At 44.0% G+C, this 15,901-nt stretch overlaps 1 protein-coding gene across 10 annotated transcripts in view; it reads left to right on the top strand.

The window, feature by feature from the left end:
- Positions 1-5,795: 5,795 nt before the first annotated feature.
- ZMYM2 (zinc finger MYM-type containing 2) overlaps positions 5,796-15,901 on the top strand; it is an 87,354-nt gene continuing 77,248 nt past the window's right edge. For 7 of the 10 annotated variants that reach the window (XM_014251115.2, XM_088050966.1, XM_014251122.2 and 4 more), the window contains exon 1: positions 5,877-5,929. The gene's annotated coding sequence lies outside the window, so the exon portion shown is untranslated. Of the gene's footprint in view, positions 5,930-15,901 lie in introns of all 10 variants that reach the window. The other 3 variants (XM_088050970.1, XM_088050969.1, XM_088050964.1) reach the window with 2 other exon arrangements.

The following is a 15,901-nucleotide window of genomic DNA, read 5'->3' as shown; positions in this document are numbered from 1 at the left end:
CTTTGGTACCTGGCTGACACTTAAGTCACTTCAACTCATTAAGGTGGCAAAAAGCTATTTGCCCTTTTTTTTAACTTAATTGATTTAGTGGGTTGGAGAGCAAATTATATTAATGGTGGCGGGGCCCCAAAAATAGCTGAGTGTCATAGCTGACAGCTTTTCTCAGCAAGATGTCACAAACCCAACACGAAATCATGCTATTTTAGACTTGGACTTACAGTTTGAGAACAGGACAGTATAGAAAAAATGGTAGTAAAAAATGATCCTAAAAGTTGATGTTGTGTAAATTGTATGGAAAGAAGATAAAGTGAGTCTATATCTAAAGCCCTTGATTTCATAAGACAAATTTTAATAAACTGTGATCTAGTTAATCAAGTCAGCTGAATGGCAGAGCTCAGAAGTTAGAAATGAAAATTATTTGTCCTTTCTTAAAGGGGCAGGTGCTAAGACAGTTCATGAAAAGGATCATTAAGTAAAGTGCTTTTGGGGAAAGAGGGACTGAGTAGCAGAAGAGTTTTGCTATACATTGAGAATCACAGAAATAAGGTGATATTTATCAGAGCAGAATGAAGGAAATGGCAGCAGGTGGTATCAAACAGGAGAGTACCAAAATGAATAATGTCTTCTAGTAGATTTATCTGGGAGTTAGTCTTGGGATTGATCTTATTGTTTGGCAAAGAAGAGAAAAATAAGTTTATTGCAGTGGCTGGTTTCACAAAACTAGGCAGTAGCATCAACAAAGCTGCAGTGGGATGCTGTACGAGAAAACAATGAATGACCTTGATGATTACCACAATGATGACAAACCACACTGCTATAATGCAAAATGTAAGGTCATGTACTTGGAGGCTAACAAAAATTTTGCTGTAAATGGAGAACTTTCCCAGTAACTGAGTAGTAGAAAAGAAGATAGGTACCAGTAGAATAGATGGTGGCTATCTAATGTACTTACACAAAAAGGCAACTACAGACCAAAGACTGTAATATGTTATGGAAATATGGAAATATTGATCTACTGCGCAATGTAGTAATTTAACCTAAAATGGATTATTATGGGAATTTGAATTCACATTCAGACAGGCGAGTTCAGACTCAGATGAGTAGAAATAAAGCCTAGAAGAATGACCAGTGGACTGAAGATCTGTTGAGCAAGAAGAGACTAAAAAATCTGTATTTAGTTTAGCAAAAGGAAGGCTGAGAGGGAATATGATGGCTGTCTATAAATACATCAGGGCTAAACACCAGGGAGGGAGAAGAGCTATTTAAGCCGAAGGATGAATATTGGCACAAAAACAAATGGATTCTTGAATAAATTTAATCTGAAAATTAGAAGGAGGTTTCTAACCACCAAAACAATGAAGTTCTGGAACAGATTTGCAACAGAAGTAGGGGGTAAACATATCAGGCTACTATAAGATGGGGCTTGAAAAGTTTCTGCAAGGGATTATATGACACAGTTTCCTCTAATAGCAGGATAGTGGACTCAGTGACCTAAGAAATCTCTGTCAGTTTTAAGATCCTATCTTCTGTTTTGTAATACCATTTCTCATTAAGACAAGAGATTTATCCAACTAAAACCCTCAAATGTTTAAAAATTAATAAAAATTACTTTGCAAGTAAAGATTATGTTGATATTTGTAAACCCTCTTAAAATTATTTCAGAAGAGCAATTGGTAGGTATTACATTCTGATCCTTTCAATTTTGGAATGTCTTCTGTGGGGAAGTTGCTCAGATCAGAAGTTGTTGCTTACTGTTTCAAAACTTAAACAAGGGATGTGGCATAAAGGTCATTTGAAAGCATATTATATTAGGCAATGACTGATAATCTTATAGGATGGGATATATTGTCTCCTTATTTAACCTTTAGAACAATCGCTTTTGGGTAAATAAACTGCAAATTAAACAGCTGATTAAAATCTGCTTATAGATACATAGTAATCTATTTATAAATATTACAAAATGTGTATGTAGTTCAACAACCATAATGAAAACCACAGGTAATGTTCTGTACAAAGCATTTTTTTGCAATTTAAAAAAAAAATCTATGGGTTCTATTACGTAGACTACAAACACACAGATATGATATCATGGAATCATAGATTGATTTGGGTTGGAAGGGGACCTTGAAGACATCTGGTTCCGACCTCTGTAGTATGTTCAGGAACACCTTCCACTAGACCAGGTTGCTCAAAGCCCCATGCAACCTGGCCTTGAACATGGCCAGACAGGGGGTATCCACAGCTTCCCTGGGAAACCTGTTCCAGAGCCTCACCACCCTCATAGTAAGGAGTTTTTTTCCTAAGTATCTTCTCATTAAGAGCTTTAGATTACAAAGAACAGCTGCTATGCCTGATGAAACTCAAAAATCATAATATCGATAGAGGTAGATAATAAAACCAAAATTATGAAGTTCTTACTGATTATAGGTGTTTTAAGATTCTGCTTTCTTTTGTTTTGATTTTGTGCTTTTAATTTATTTTATATCCACTACTATTTCTTGAAGTTGTGTTGAGCAAACACTAGCAGACCAGAAATCCATTATGCCATGACCATGAGAACACATGTTCCATCAACCTATACAGTTTGTTCACATCTTTCTTCTTTGTCATGGCCAAGAGGGACTGAGGATAAGTAGATAAAGAAGTGAGATTAAGGACAGAAAAGAAAGAGAAATACTGGAAGAAATGGTAGGGGGGAAAAAAGAAAAGTTGTTCTAAGCCTGGAACAAATGCCACTATTCTTTATCATAGATAAGTAATGCTGACAGCAGGAGGTAGCTTTAAACTATGTTCAGCCTGTTCTTACAATACAATATGCATCACTTGAAGGTTGGCTTGCTAAGTGCTTTTAAGATTTCTGCTCAAACATAAACTTTTCAAAATTTATCAGATTACTCCTTCTCAGTTCAAATACAGTTGACTACTTTTTAAGAAAATATTCCTCCATGACGCAAAGGAGGATGTCACTCTTTTTGTGAGTTGATGAACAAACTGTTGGCTCAGTTTTGTTGAATTTATCTACTCCCAGTCAATACATTTGACATTTTCTAGTAAGGTTACTGACATCAGGCCTGTCCATGAAAGCAGTGGTGTGAAGCCTATAAATACATATGCTTCAGTTCTCTGGTGCTCATGAACAGATTTTGCTGCTTAGTGTTTGAGCTAATGCTAACTATTTCAAACCATAAAAAGAATTACTCTATATGAATTATTCTTAAAAGTAATCTGAATTATACATGGTTCTATAGAGGAAGAGGAATTTATATGGGTGCCTGAACTTTTTGTCCTTTTCCCTGATGTCCGTTGAAAAGATAAGACAAAAATCATGGTCTATTTAATTATTTTTGACTATATTTCAACATACAAATTTCAAACTAAGGTTACATGTCTATAGGGGGACAACAGTTCTCCGCAGTTATAAACTTATAAATACATATATTATATTGTATTATAATATATAAACATATTTCATACGGTTTCAAAAGTCCAAGCAAAACCATTACATTTTGATTGAGCTGCATAATCTAAAACATTAATGAAGATGTTCTATTGCTACGTAACAGTCCTAGATAACACTGTTAGGTAATGTCTCTTGCTAGGGCAGTGGCAAGGTGAAAAGTATTCTCCAGCCACTTTTTTAATGACTACTAAGAGTGATAGACTTCTCTTAATGTGTTCTTAATTAGAAAAACATTTGCTTTCTACCATCCATTGATAGTATTTAAGTCTTCTTGAATTTCTTTCTGAACTCCATGTGAACTTAAATGCTTATGAATAAGCACTGTTGTAGAACAAAAGACATCTTCCTGAGACATATGACTAGGAATGTTGACAAATACGTAATATGGAGGACAACTTAAAATGGCTTTGAGTTTTACCAAGGTAGAAGATATTCCAGGCTAATGATGAAGACGGTCAGGAGCCACCTGACTCGATGGAATGAATGGGATTTAATGTTGAAATTTCAACAGTTTTCTGGTTACATAATTAGTTTGATAGTGTGATACTGCAGATCAAATGTATTTCAATTTCTAGGGAAACTTTGAGACCTTCAAAATGGGTGATGGTGCATCTCCATGGCACTTTCCTCCTTGGCCATGGTTGTATTAGAGCTGTTTTACCACCAGCTCACATATTTTTTTGCAGGCATGAGCAAGATGCTGCCAGCCCTGAGGGAACTCTGTCCCTCCACACCAAGTAGCCCTTCCAAGCTCCATCTGATGAGAAGTATGTCTTGAAAAAAAAACACCAAAACCAAACCTACATTAATTCCACTCGACAACACACAGTAACAGTGCCGGATAAGCTTTTGGCTTGAGTTGTTGACTGGAGCCTGTGTCCCCGGGTGTCATCATTAGGAAGAAATTAGATGCATTGTTGTGACAATGGATAATAGAAAAATTCTCGTTTCTCCCACACATGAAAATTACTAGCCAAACACATCAAAGCTAGAGAGAGGAAACATGCCTTCAATGACCCTTGCGCCGCCCGTCAGGAAGGCTGTCCCTCAGGCCGATCCCGCGGGAGGCTCCAGCCCCCGACTGGAAATGGCGCCAGCTGCTGAAACCTAGCTCCTTGCGTTCACAAGAGGCTCTCTCTCGCCGGGGGACGCTGATCCGCGTGGTTGACACGGACTGATCCCGGGTAGAAGAGGCAGGGCGGCTATTGCGCTCTCTCTCTCCCTCTTCTGGGCAGAGGAGGATGGGTGAACGGGGCAGAGCGGACCAGTGCGCCAGACAGGCGGCTGCGCGCCCCTGGTCCTCGAAGGAGCGGGCGCTGGTGCCATGGCCAGCGCGGGGGAAGGAGCCGCGCAAGGGAAGCGCGCATCCTCCATTTTGGCGAAGGGCGGGCGGAGAGTTGGCTCCCGGCGCCTGGCTGGAGCGCTCATCCCCACCCTGTGGCATTGCCGAGGGCACCCGGCTCCTTCTCCCGCGGGGAAGCCGGACGGAGGCTCTTCAAATGGACGCCCCGCTGCGCCTCACGTTGGTTCGAATTGGTACCAAGCTCCCCGCGGCGGCTTCCGACAAAATGGAGGACGCCACCACCACTGCCACCACCAACTCCACCACCACCACCACCTCCTCCTCCAGGAGCCATGTCGGCGGCTGATATGGCGCCCTCCCCCCGGCGGGCGGGGGCACTAAGGCGTCCTCGGCTGAGGAGGCGCTGCTTGGCGGGGCAGGCTGCGGGGCCAGGCGCCCTCCCTAGGAGACGTGAACTCTCCCTTTTCCCTCTGGGAACGCTTCCATTAGCTATGCTCTGTCCACCATAGGAATGGCCCCAGGTTCATAGCCCTGGCGAGGGGAGGGAAGGAGCGGAGTGGGAACCCTCGGAGAAGCACTGCCAGCCCCTATAGCTCAGTGACAGAGCCGGAGAGGCGAGCCCGCGCCCCACGGCCGGAACGGTGGCGCCCGCAGGGACCGAGCGCACGGCCGGGACGGCCAACGCACCCTGCCCGCGGCCGGCGGGGCGCAGCCGGCTCGGCGGCACCGAGAACTTCTGCAAGTTGCCGCTGTCAAAGAGCGGCGCGGGGAGCGCCAGCGCAACCCTCGGGCATGGGTAACGAGCCGGTCGGTGGGCAGCGATCCGGGTTCCTCAAACCTGATGGATCAAAGTGGGAAGAACCCCAAGCATGGCCAGGAGGAAGATTGGCAGTTTATAGGGTCAACCGGCTGCGGGCGGCTCTGATGGATGGGCGGCGCACCCACTCGGTTAGCCCAGCGCCAGAGCCCGCCCTCTGGGAAAGCCAATGCCGGGGCAGGGAGGCGGATCTCCCCGAGCTCCCTTGGCCCGGTTCCTCCTCCCCTTCGCCAGCAGCTGCGCTTCGCCCGGGACTGGACCGAGTTAGAGTTGAGGCACCGGCGGAGTAGCGCAGAGTGCGTGCTTCCCCCGCGGGGGGGGTCCGTGCCCGCAGGCGGAGGGGAGCCGGGTAAGGCGGGGGCGCGGGGCGCTGCGCCTCACCGGGGCGGGCTGGCGGGGGACTGGCGGTGCTCAGCTGCCCCCAGGGCGGGGATGGGAAAGCAGCCGCCGTGCCTCCCAGCTACCCGGGCGAAGTACCCCGCGGTGCCGCTGCCGCGCCGCCACCTCTGGCGGCGGGTGTGCGGGCGGCACCGGGGGCAGTTCCGCGCATAACCATTGCGCCGCGGATGGGGCCGGTGGGGGTAAATGGGGGGCGCTCGGGGGCAGCCCCGAAGGGGGGGGCAGGGGCATTTGGGGGAAGGGCCGGGTCTGCTCTAGCGCCTCCTATTTTAACTCTCTCCCTCCCTTCCCCGCCGGGGCCTCGGCTGTTGTTCTGCCCCGGTGCCTCCCCCATCCACCGCCCTCGCCGCCCCCCCGCCGGTGCGTCCCTCCCCTTCTCTCCCCTCCCCTGCCCGGCGCTCCGCGGCTTCTGCCGCCGCCGCTGCTCCCCTCCCGTATTGTTCGGCTGGGTCCCTCTAATGGCGGACTGGAGGCGGTAGTGCTGCTGGCCGACTGCAGGGGGGCAAACCCGAGACCAGGGGCAACTGCTGAGCGAGCGGCCGGGGGCCGCGAGCGCTCGCCCGGCGCCGGGGCGCTGCTGCTGAGGGCCCCGCGGGCCCCCGGGCGCCGGTTCAGGGCTGATAGGGCAAGTTCGCAGGTAACACTCGCTGCTCCCCGCCGTGGGTGCCAGCGCTGCCTCTGTCCCCCACACTCGCGGTAGGAGCCCCCGCTGCGGCTCCTCCTTCCTTCAGCGGGGACAAACGGCGTGGGTGTGCCGTGAAGAGTACCCCACCGCCCCCGGGGAGGGCAGTGAATTTATTTGTTTGTTTTTTTATTTATTTATTTAGAAAGATTGGGATTAGAGGGAAGTGGTGAGTGATGCAGGCAGTACCTGCCCTGGCCAGGCGATGGAAACGCTCCTTGGGGGCGCTGCCTGATCCTCGCTGCCCCCTGTTAACCCCGTGTCTTTCCCTTAGGCTCCAGCCCAGTTTGGTGCAGCCTTGGCAGCGACCAACAAGGAGAGGGAGCTCCATTGTGAATGTTATTTGTGTATCTATTTCTGCCTTTGCTAGACCTGCTTACGGCGGGCTTGAACTATTCCTTCCACCCCGTATTCTCCGCGGGCAGGGGTGGAATGAGGTCCCTCCAGGGCTGGGTTGGGAAATTCCTGGGTCCAGCAGCAGCTGCCCTGGGGCGAAGCCCCAGTAATGGCTGTGAGGCGGCTCCTCCTCGGGGTGGGCGCTGCTGCTGCAGACATCGCTCCTGCAGTTCCAACTCCGGCAGGCAGACGACGGGCTGCTGCCGCTGCTCACGTTACCCGGCTCGGGAGGGAGGGAGGAGGAGGGCATATTTCGGGTGCCCTCTAGAGTTCTGGAGCGTGTATGAAAATCCGTGACCAGACACCTTCAGCCATCTTGAATTTTTTTTTTCCCCCTCCCATTGCTCGAATAGCGTGTCCCGCGTATCATCTCGAAGCTAAGAAGAGGCATGGGAGATTTAAAATCACCCAGGGGTTTTCGATGGAGAAGCGCACTTCATCGACTCTTTGTGCATTCAGACTGGTTCTCTACACCCACAGATTTGTTTGGGTGGTTTTGTTGGGTTCCTTGGCTGGGCTTCTGAGCCATCCGTTTTGCCCCTTCCCGGAAAAGGTGGAGGTCACTGGGGAGACCCACAGGTTCTCAATAGCGAGCATTTTCGGTGTTTTGTCTGTGTGGGATTTTCAGAGCAGATTTTGATCTCTGTTGGGTGTTAGGTTGGCTAAGGAGAAGCTGGTTGCCAATCCCTGTGGGTAGGACTGGGATGTAACTTGACTCTGTTTTTTGCCCTTGTTAGTATTGGGGCTGTTTTTCAGCTGCATGGGGGATTCCGAAATGGCCAGGTAGTGCAGCGAAGGAGCAAGTGAGGCTGCGAGAGCGCGCGGGGCGAGGCTCGGCAGCTGCCGCGGTGGGCCCGGGCGCGGTGCGCGGGCTGTGCCGCCAGAGGCGCCGGCGGGCAGCGCGGCGGCTCCGCTGGGAACGTGCAGCCCGAGAACAAAACAAAAAGGCAGCGCCTCTCTTGCGTTCTGGGTCCCTTGATTGGGTGTACACCACGGATTCAGGTGGTGCAGTTTTCCACACCACTCGTATCTTGAATTTTTTTTTTCAGTTTTATTTCTGTCCCCCTGCCGTTTTATATGGTAGATTGTCCAGATTTGCAAAGCTCACAACTTTCTTTGTCACTTTTTGGTGGCTTACGTATACAAAGAATGAGTGGTTCGCTGCAAAACCTCACTGCTTACAATGAGGACATCAGATCTGGATTTATTCTGAGCATCTAAAATTACGAACCACATCAAGGAGTTGTAAGAGTTTGCATGGCATGTTATCATTAATAAAGTGGTCTGTTCCAACCCTTGACTTGCTACAGCAGTTTAAAAATTTTAATAATAATTTTTTTAACTCTTCCCATATCTTGGAGGCAAGGCTACCATCTAATTTTATTTCTGATTTGCTATGCATTCCAGTCTAACAGCTGTTCTGTTTTTTCTGATGATCCTTCATGTCAAAAAAAGTTACTTCTAGGAGCAATCAAGGCAAATAATGCTTTGGAAGGAGCGGGGACTGTTGTGTACTGGAGCTGGTTTGGCAAAAATTATTGCAGCTTTGTGTGGCTGCTTCCGAAAAGATGAGAATACTGCCAAGAACAGCCATATAGCTAAGATTTAGTAAAACTTGCTAAGGCTCAGTAAATGTCTTCCACAAAAGCATCCTGGTAGGTGGCACATTGTCCTCCTCCAGCTGTGATGATGGTACAGCCTTCTTATGGCATGTGATAGGACCATGCTGTTCTGGGAGGGAATGTATTTGATGCTTAGTGCTGCAAGGTCATCTTTAGGAACCAAACTCATCAGCCACCTTATTAGGTGGTTAAACAAAGTAACTTGTTTTAATAGAGGACTGTCTTAATTAGAGCAATAAATTCACTTTATTATATACTAAATTTGCTTTATATTGTTGTTATTAATCCTCTTAGACCTAAAATACGTGATTACATTCTACTGTTGCTTACCCTGTAACGACATGCTAAGAGGGATTTGCATCAACAAGAGTGTCAAAGTGGCTGTAAAAAGCAAGTTTCTTTGTCTTTTATAGAGCTTGTTCAAGTATACAGATGGATGTGGTACAAAGCTGGTACAGTGTCTTTCAGATTTTTGCTGGGGTTGTTTGGTTTGGGTTTGTGTTTCTTTGGTCCTGCAGCATCATGAATCATCTTGTGTTGTTTGAGAAGTTTTCAATTTGGTTTTGAGGACTTAAGTGCAGAATTACTGAAGTTCTGTCACATTGTTTGAGTTTGTACTCAATTGATACACCCTGCAACAAAAGCAGTGTAGGGAGTTCGTTAAGAACTTGTATCAAGAATTGTTATTAACAGAAAATTCACTGTTCATGGAGAACTATTTATTTTTTCCATCACAGTTGACAATGAACACAACCAATTTGTGGAAAGGAATTGAAATTTGAGTTGACAAGAGTTCAAAAGACTACTCATGTGTCCTGTCTGAGAAGGTTGAGGTTATATTTGCCTTATGAGGGCCTTAAAAGCCCCCTAAGTTGCAGTGGAGTTCTGTGTCCACTGAAATTGTGAATCTGCAGCTGAAAGTGTTTCCTTTTCACCTTCTTCAACTTTGTTTCAGTGATTTAATCTTAATAGCTGAATGCTTGATGTGGCTAACTGGGTTACTCACACATTAGAGTTCAGATGAAGCTTAGTTTGTCTTCCATATTTATAGCTTGCCCTGTGTGCTGCTGGCACAGATACCAGTAGATACCAACTTGGTGTATGAACGATTTACTCAATTTAGTTTCTTCATTTTGGACCCATTCTTCATTTTGGGCCAAGATTTGGAAGTTTGTCAGATAGTGTGTTTTAGACTTCTAAAATAAATGTTTGGTAGAAGGAAGAAGTGTGAGACTTCTGGAATGCAGCTGCATGTTATGGTCTCCTCAGTTAGGACTTTTACTATATTGATTTTAATATCACAGTTTTCTAGCTGCACACTGGATTCCAGCTCCTCCTTTTTGTTACCCATGCTGTATGTATTGGTGTAAAAGCACTTCATTGGGACTATTAATCCTGCCACCTATTTTGGGAGAGAAGTGCCCATTCATCTGTGACTGTTCTCAGGTGTTTCTGTGGTTTCTAATGCATGAACAAGCTTTGTGTCTCTGTTGTCGTGTAATTCTCCATCCCTTACCTCCTACTCAGATGGTTAAGCAGCATTCTTTGCTGCTGTGGTTGGCTTGGTTGTATACAATCCCGTGTATGCCCAGGTGGCCAAGAAGGCCGATGGCACCCTGGCCTGGATCAGCAGTGGTGTGGCCAGCAGGAGCAGGGCAGTGACCGTCCCCCTGGACTCGGCACTGCTGAGGCCACACCTCAAATGCTGTGCTCAGTTCTGGGCCCCTCAGTGCAAGAAAGACATTGAGGGGCTGGAGCGTGTCCAGAGAAGGGCAGCGGAGCTGGGGAAGGCTCTGGGGCACAAGTGCTGTGAGGAGCAGCTGAGGGAGCTGGGGGTGTTTAGCCTGGAGAAAAGGAGCCTCAGGGGGAACCTCATCACTCTCTGGAACTGCCTGAAAGGAGGGTGCAGCCAGGTGGGGGTCAGCCTCTTCTTCCAGGCAACAAGACAGGACAAGATGGCCTTAAGTTGCACCAGCGGAGGTTCAGATTGGATATTTGGGATTTTTTTGTCTCTGGGAGGGTGTCAAGCATAGAAACATGCTGCCCAGGAAAGTGGTGGAGTTGCCATCCCTGGAAGTAATTAAAAGATGTGTGGGTATGAAACTTGGGGACATTGTTTAGTGGTGAACATGGTGATGTCAGTTCAATGATTGGACTTGATCCTAAGTGTTTTTTAACCTAAATGATTCTATGATTTCAATGCCACTTAGTTATACTGAAATGATTTTGACAATTTAAAGTTTTTCTTTTCTATGAACTTCCAGAAATTATAATTTTTATATGTCTTCTGTGAAACTCAATGCCACCAGAGTTCAATAGGACACACAAAGAGTTTGATTATATTACAATGGATGAAATCAGTGACTGTCCTTTATGGACATGGTCCACAGAGGGTTTCTCATGCCTTCACCTGAGGTATCTCATGGACTGGATGTGTTAATGATGGAAGTTGTTTTCTTGCTTCAAGAAGTTTGCTATCAAAACAAAATTATTTCAATCAGTCGTTATAATACAGATTTTATTAGTCCAACGTAAGTAAAATATACAGAGATCAGTAATGTTTGTGTTCAAATGACAGTTTCCAATGACAAGATTGCCACAACATATTTTTCAAATTGCTCTTGATTCAGAGAGCATTTGTGCTTTGTAAGTTTGTCCTCATGCTTAAATGCTTAATTTTTGTCCATGTCTCTTAAATTTTTTGGGATTAGCTTTACCATGACTTCTTTCTCTGCCCCTTTCTCACCATCAGCTATTAGAGAATAATCTTCTAGAGATAGCAGGGACTCATCACAGAGGTGGGGTGCAGAAGCAAGTGTTCAGTGATCTGAACAGAGTAGCTGCAGTACTGATTTGAAACACTCAGGCATTGTCAGTGCTCTAGCCAGCCCTACTGAGTGTCACTAGCTCAGGAGGATTTTGATGGGTTTGTTTGGGATTTTTAAGTTTGTCTGAGGTGAGACTACTTAATTGTGTTTGCTGTTGTGCAAAACTGTGTTTGGGTCTCTAAAAATGTAACATGTAATATGTTACTTCTTTATTTAAGGGGTACAAAGTACAATGAACTTTATTGTACAGCTGATTTAACCCTTAGAAGGCTATCTGAATCCTTCAGTTAGCATCACCGTAGCTTCCAAAGGCTGTAATACTGACATTTGTGTACCTAGTGCTGTACAGAAGTCTGTTCAGGTATAGTCCCTGCTCATCAGTTTTATCCCCAACACATGCTAAGCAGGATGTCATCTCAGTTCCACCTTTCCCCCATGGATTAGTTTGTACAAAGTAGGGATGTATGCTTGGGCACATGCTGCCATTTGATGGGGCATCAGTGGGGCACTAATGGGGACATCAGCTGCTTGGGTACTTGAACCAGAGCTACTGATGGACGTTTTGCTGGGCCAGATCTTCAGGAGAGATCAGTGGCATTATGAAAGAGGTTGTGTTTTGGGTTTCTACATTTAGTTTCCTCTAATCTTTTGCTGTGAAAAATGGCATTGAAGAAGATAGAAAATTGTGCACATAGAATTGTATGGGTTATGCCAGATTTTACTAATTGAGGGCTGTTTACAGCTCACAGTCAGTCCAGGACACTTGGACGTGTTTGTTTTCCTCCTGAACGCTTTTGTTGGAAGTGTATTGGTATCTTACCTTTCTTTAGGCTCTTCTGTGCAATGCAACCATACCATACTGAACATTAAAAAAAGTTAATTCATTTGAGTTAACTCAAAATGTAACTGTGCTTCTTTTGCTTTTTGTTTTCCCCTCCCATTGAAAGTAACCTTGGTGAAAACCTTACTTGTTTTTGAAGTTCCTTTTCCTTAGACCTGTGTAAGATCTTTGCAGCTTGGTATTTACTTCTAGTACTACATCAGATTTCTCTAAAAGTCTTCTTGTTCATCTCATTCATAAACTCAGCTGTCCTGCTTGTATGGATGACCTTCAAGTCTCTCTCTTCCAGACTTGCTGCCCTCTAAACTATCTAAATCTCTGTGTGTGCTTTTGACTTTCTTTGTGGGTGTCTGACCTTTAGCTGAGGCTGCTACTGCAAAGGAAAACTCTCTGTGCTGTTGCTTATAGACAGCAGTGTCATGAGATCTTGGGTTAAAGTCCATAATCCAGCCCTGGTTTTAGACATAGCGCACACTCTTCTAAGCAAGTTTGTGGATTTCTCCCGCATAATAAGTGGTGTCTTAACTGTTAATCAGCAATTAAGTGTTTGTTATTTAGCTGTGTTAATAAATCACTTGAGTACATCTCATACCGTGCCTTTGATCTCTGTGTTGTGTGGTAACCATTTTTCTTAACAGATGTGGTAAGAATGATCCTGTTCTGTTGATATGGATTCATAATTGTATACCAGAGTGCTTTCCTGGACTTCTCTTTTGACTGTCCAGTCTTTTTGCATTTTATGGTGGTAAAACCAACAGGTTTTACTTACCTGTAATCTAATGTTGGGATTTAACTGTGAAGGGTACTATCTGGCTTTTTGTTGTTAATGAGATTGTAAGTGCTGTTTAGGAAGAGACATCATGGGCAGTTAAACAATTTCATCCATTCTCCTGTGATGCTCCTCATGCTTGAAGAAGTTCTGTGTGTGCACCCTTACAAGCAAGCAGTTGCAACCTGTTAATGCAAAAGAAGCTGGCTTTAGGAAATAAAGCCTGCTGAAAACAATCCCAAACCACTACCTTTCCTGTCACCCTGGGACGCAAACACACCATCCTTAGAACAAGAACTAATTGTAACCATTGTTTATGGTGGTGCTGTTTCCTTGTATTCTCATTTTTGTCTCTTTCCATCTGTTGCCCCTTATGTTTAGATTGTTTGCTCTTTGAACAGTTGTACTTTGTGTTTGCACAGTGGCTAGCATGATGTGGTCTACAGCTTTGGCTCCTGGGAGTCTGTGATAACAGTTGAGTCCTATGGGTGTGGTATTGGTGTCTTTTTTTCTTTCTTTTTTGGTGTTTTTTCGTAGTTTTTTATTTTTGTTGGGGTTTTTTTGTTGTTGTGGGGTTTTTTTTTGCATGTCCCTGTGGAAAGGGGAAGAAAACATAGTGTTCTGTTATACCTGAAATAACATCATCATTTAATTTGAGCAACAATTGATTGTTAATATACCAATCTATAAATGTTTAAGAATTCTTATTATGATGTCAGAATTTACCAGACGTCTTTTGAATTTATAACAAGTGTTTGCACATGTGCATTGTTTCGGATTTTGTTTACTGTAATAATTACTATTATTAGTAGTAGTTTTGCTTGTTAGGGTGGTTATGTTTTTTGAAAAAAATGTTAATTCGGGAAATGATATTTTGTTCTGGCAGGTGATGCCTCATTAAGGAAGCTAAGTAGTATCTAGAGAGGCTAGGTAAGAAGTCCTTTATAATCCATGTAATAAAAAAACCCACAATTTAGAAATGAATGAAAATGGAGAGCACAACAAAGGTGATTTATTTTTTACCAGAAGCAAAAGTTGGATATTTGCCATCATCACTGTGTTTGACCATCGCTATGTATACTTCTCTGCAAAGAATTAACAAATAGAAATACTGAGATAGTCTGACTAATATTGTGTATAGTACTGTAATGATCTGAACTAAATTCAGCTTTTTTAGTAATTTAAAAGAACCATGAAGTTTGGTGAAGATACACAAGAATTACTTGTGAAGGAGCAGAAAACATGCTTTCTATTAACAGACTTCAGAAACTCAGTCTATTTCTCAATTAAAAGAGACTAGATTAGGGTGTGACTTAATCCTGATCTAGGAGAGACTGTACCCAATAACATTAGATAATAGGGTGTACTTCCTCCATCTCCCTTTCCATCCCCGGTGTTAAAGGCTGAATTTCTGAGTGTCAGTTATTGCCTAAGCAGTACAAAATGAAACAGGGATCAACGTGTAGCCTTTCAGCAAGTACAATAACTAGGAGTTGGAATAGCTTATTGAGGCATCATTTTCTTCTTTTTAGGCAAAAGGATATATATAGAGGATTTGAAAAGCTTCCTGCTGGGAAAGTTAATAGATTTTTATTTTTTTTTAAGGCTTAGAATATACTTCCAGTTGCATATGTGGATTCAAAAGACAAAATACTGGCTTAAATACTACTGTATATGTTTTTCATGGGTTTAAATTTAATGTATATATCCTTGGTTGTATGACCATTTAAACCAGACTAGATTTGTCAAAAACGTAGGTTTGTCATTGTCCTTTCGTATTTGTACCAACATAAGCCTTTTCTGGCTTTTTTGATTGTTTTGTGTTTTTAATTTTGCGAGTGAATTTAGGTCTATGAATCATCACAATGAAATTTGGGGGTGAGGAGTTATGTAGGTGTGGAGTATTTGCTCTTTTTTTCAGCTTTCTACCATCTTGGCTCCTATGATGGACTGGCTGTTAGAATCCTTAAACAGGATTTTTCTAGGAAGAAAAGGGGAAAGGACTAGGAATTGAAAACCACAGTAGTCCTGTCCAGGACTGGATGTGGTTTGTAGCTGTGGAACTGTGGCCTTAACAAATACAATATGCATCTTACTTAAAAATAAGACTACCTTTTACAATTTAAAAACAGTTGGATAACCTGGAGTCTTGATTGCATAATGTAACTTGCAGCCAGCCAGCCAGCCAGTGCAGCTGTGAAAACCTATCATACTTGCCTTGCTGACCAGATCTATTCTTGCCTTGGATTCCGTTTCCAGTCAACCTTACCTCATACAGAACTTGAACTATTTTGTGGCTGTTTTTTTTTTTCTTTTTATTTTCTCCCACTTCTTTTTCCATCTCATTTTGTTTGTGGTGATACGTTTTTTTTTCCTTGTTATACTGTTGCTTCATTGTCTGTTTACTTGGTCTTGGTCTACATGGGTTTCCCTCCTACATACAGCATAATATTAACTTACTCTTTTAAATTCGGTTTTCTTTGTTCTGAATTACTTGATGCATTGAATACTAATCACTGCAAGTGAATTGTGTTGAAGAAGCTTGTCCATACCAGGCCCAAAATTCTAGGTTCTAAGCCAATACTTGATTATTTCTCAGGGATGAAAAATCTGGTTCAGGCTGTTAGCCTAATGTTAGTTATGCTAAAGGCAAGGAAAATGGTCTGTCTGCAGGCTTGTTCATTTGCACACTTTGGCATGACAGTTTTTCCTCTTTCTAAGCATATGCAAAAATGAAGTATTTTAGAAGCATTAGTCAAAAAGATTGGTGCAATCAAGCATGAG

This window comes from Pseudopodoces humilis, chromosome 2, assembly GCF_049639895.1.
Source record: "Pseudopodoces humilis isolate 2021_Gansu_Grassland_sample_001 chromosome 2, ASM4963989v1, whole genome shotgun sequence".
Lineage (NCBI taxonomy): Eukaryota > Metazoa > Chordata > Aves > Passeriformes > Paridae > Pseudopodoces > Pseudopodoces humilis.
The sequence above is the reverse complement of the archived record's forward strand: the minus strand, read 5'-3'. Positions and strand labels throughout refer to the sequence as shown.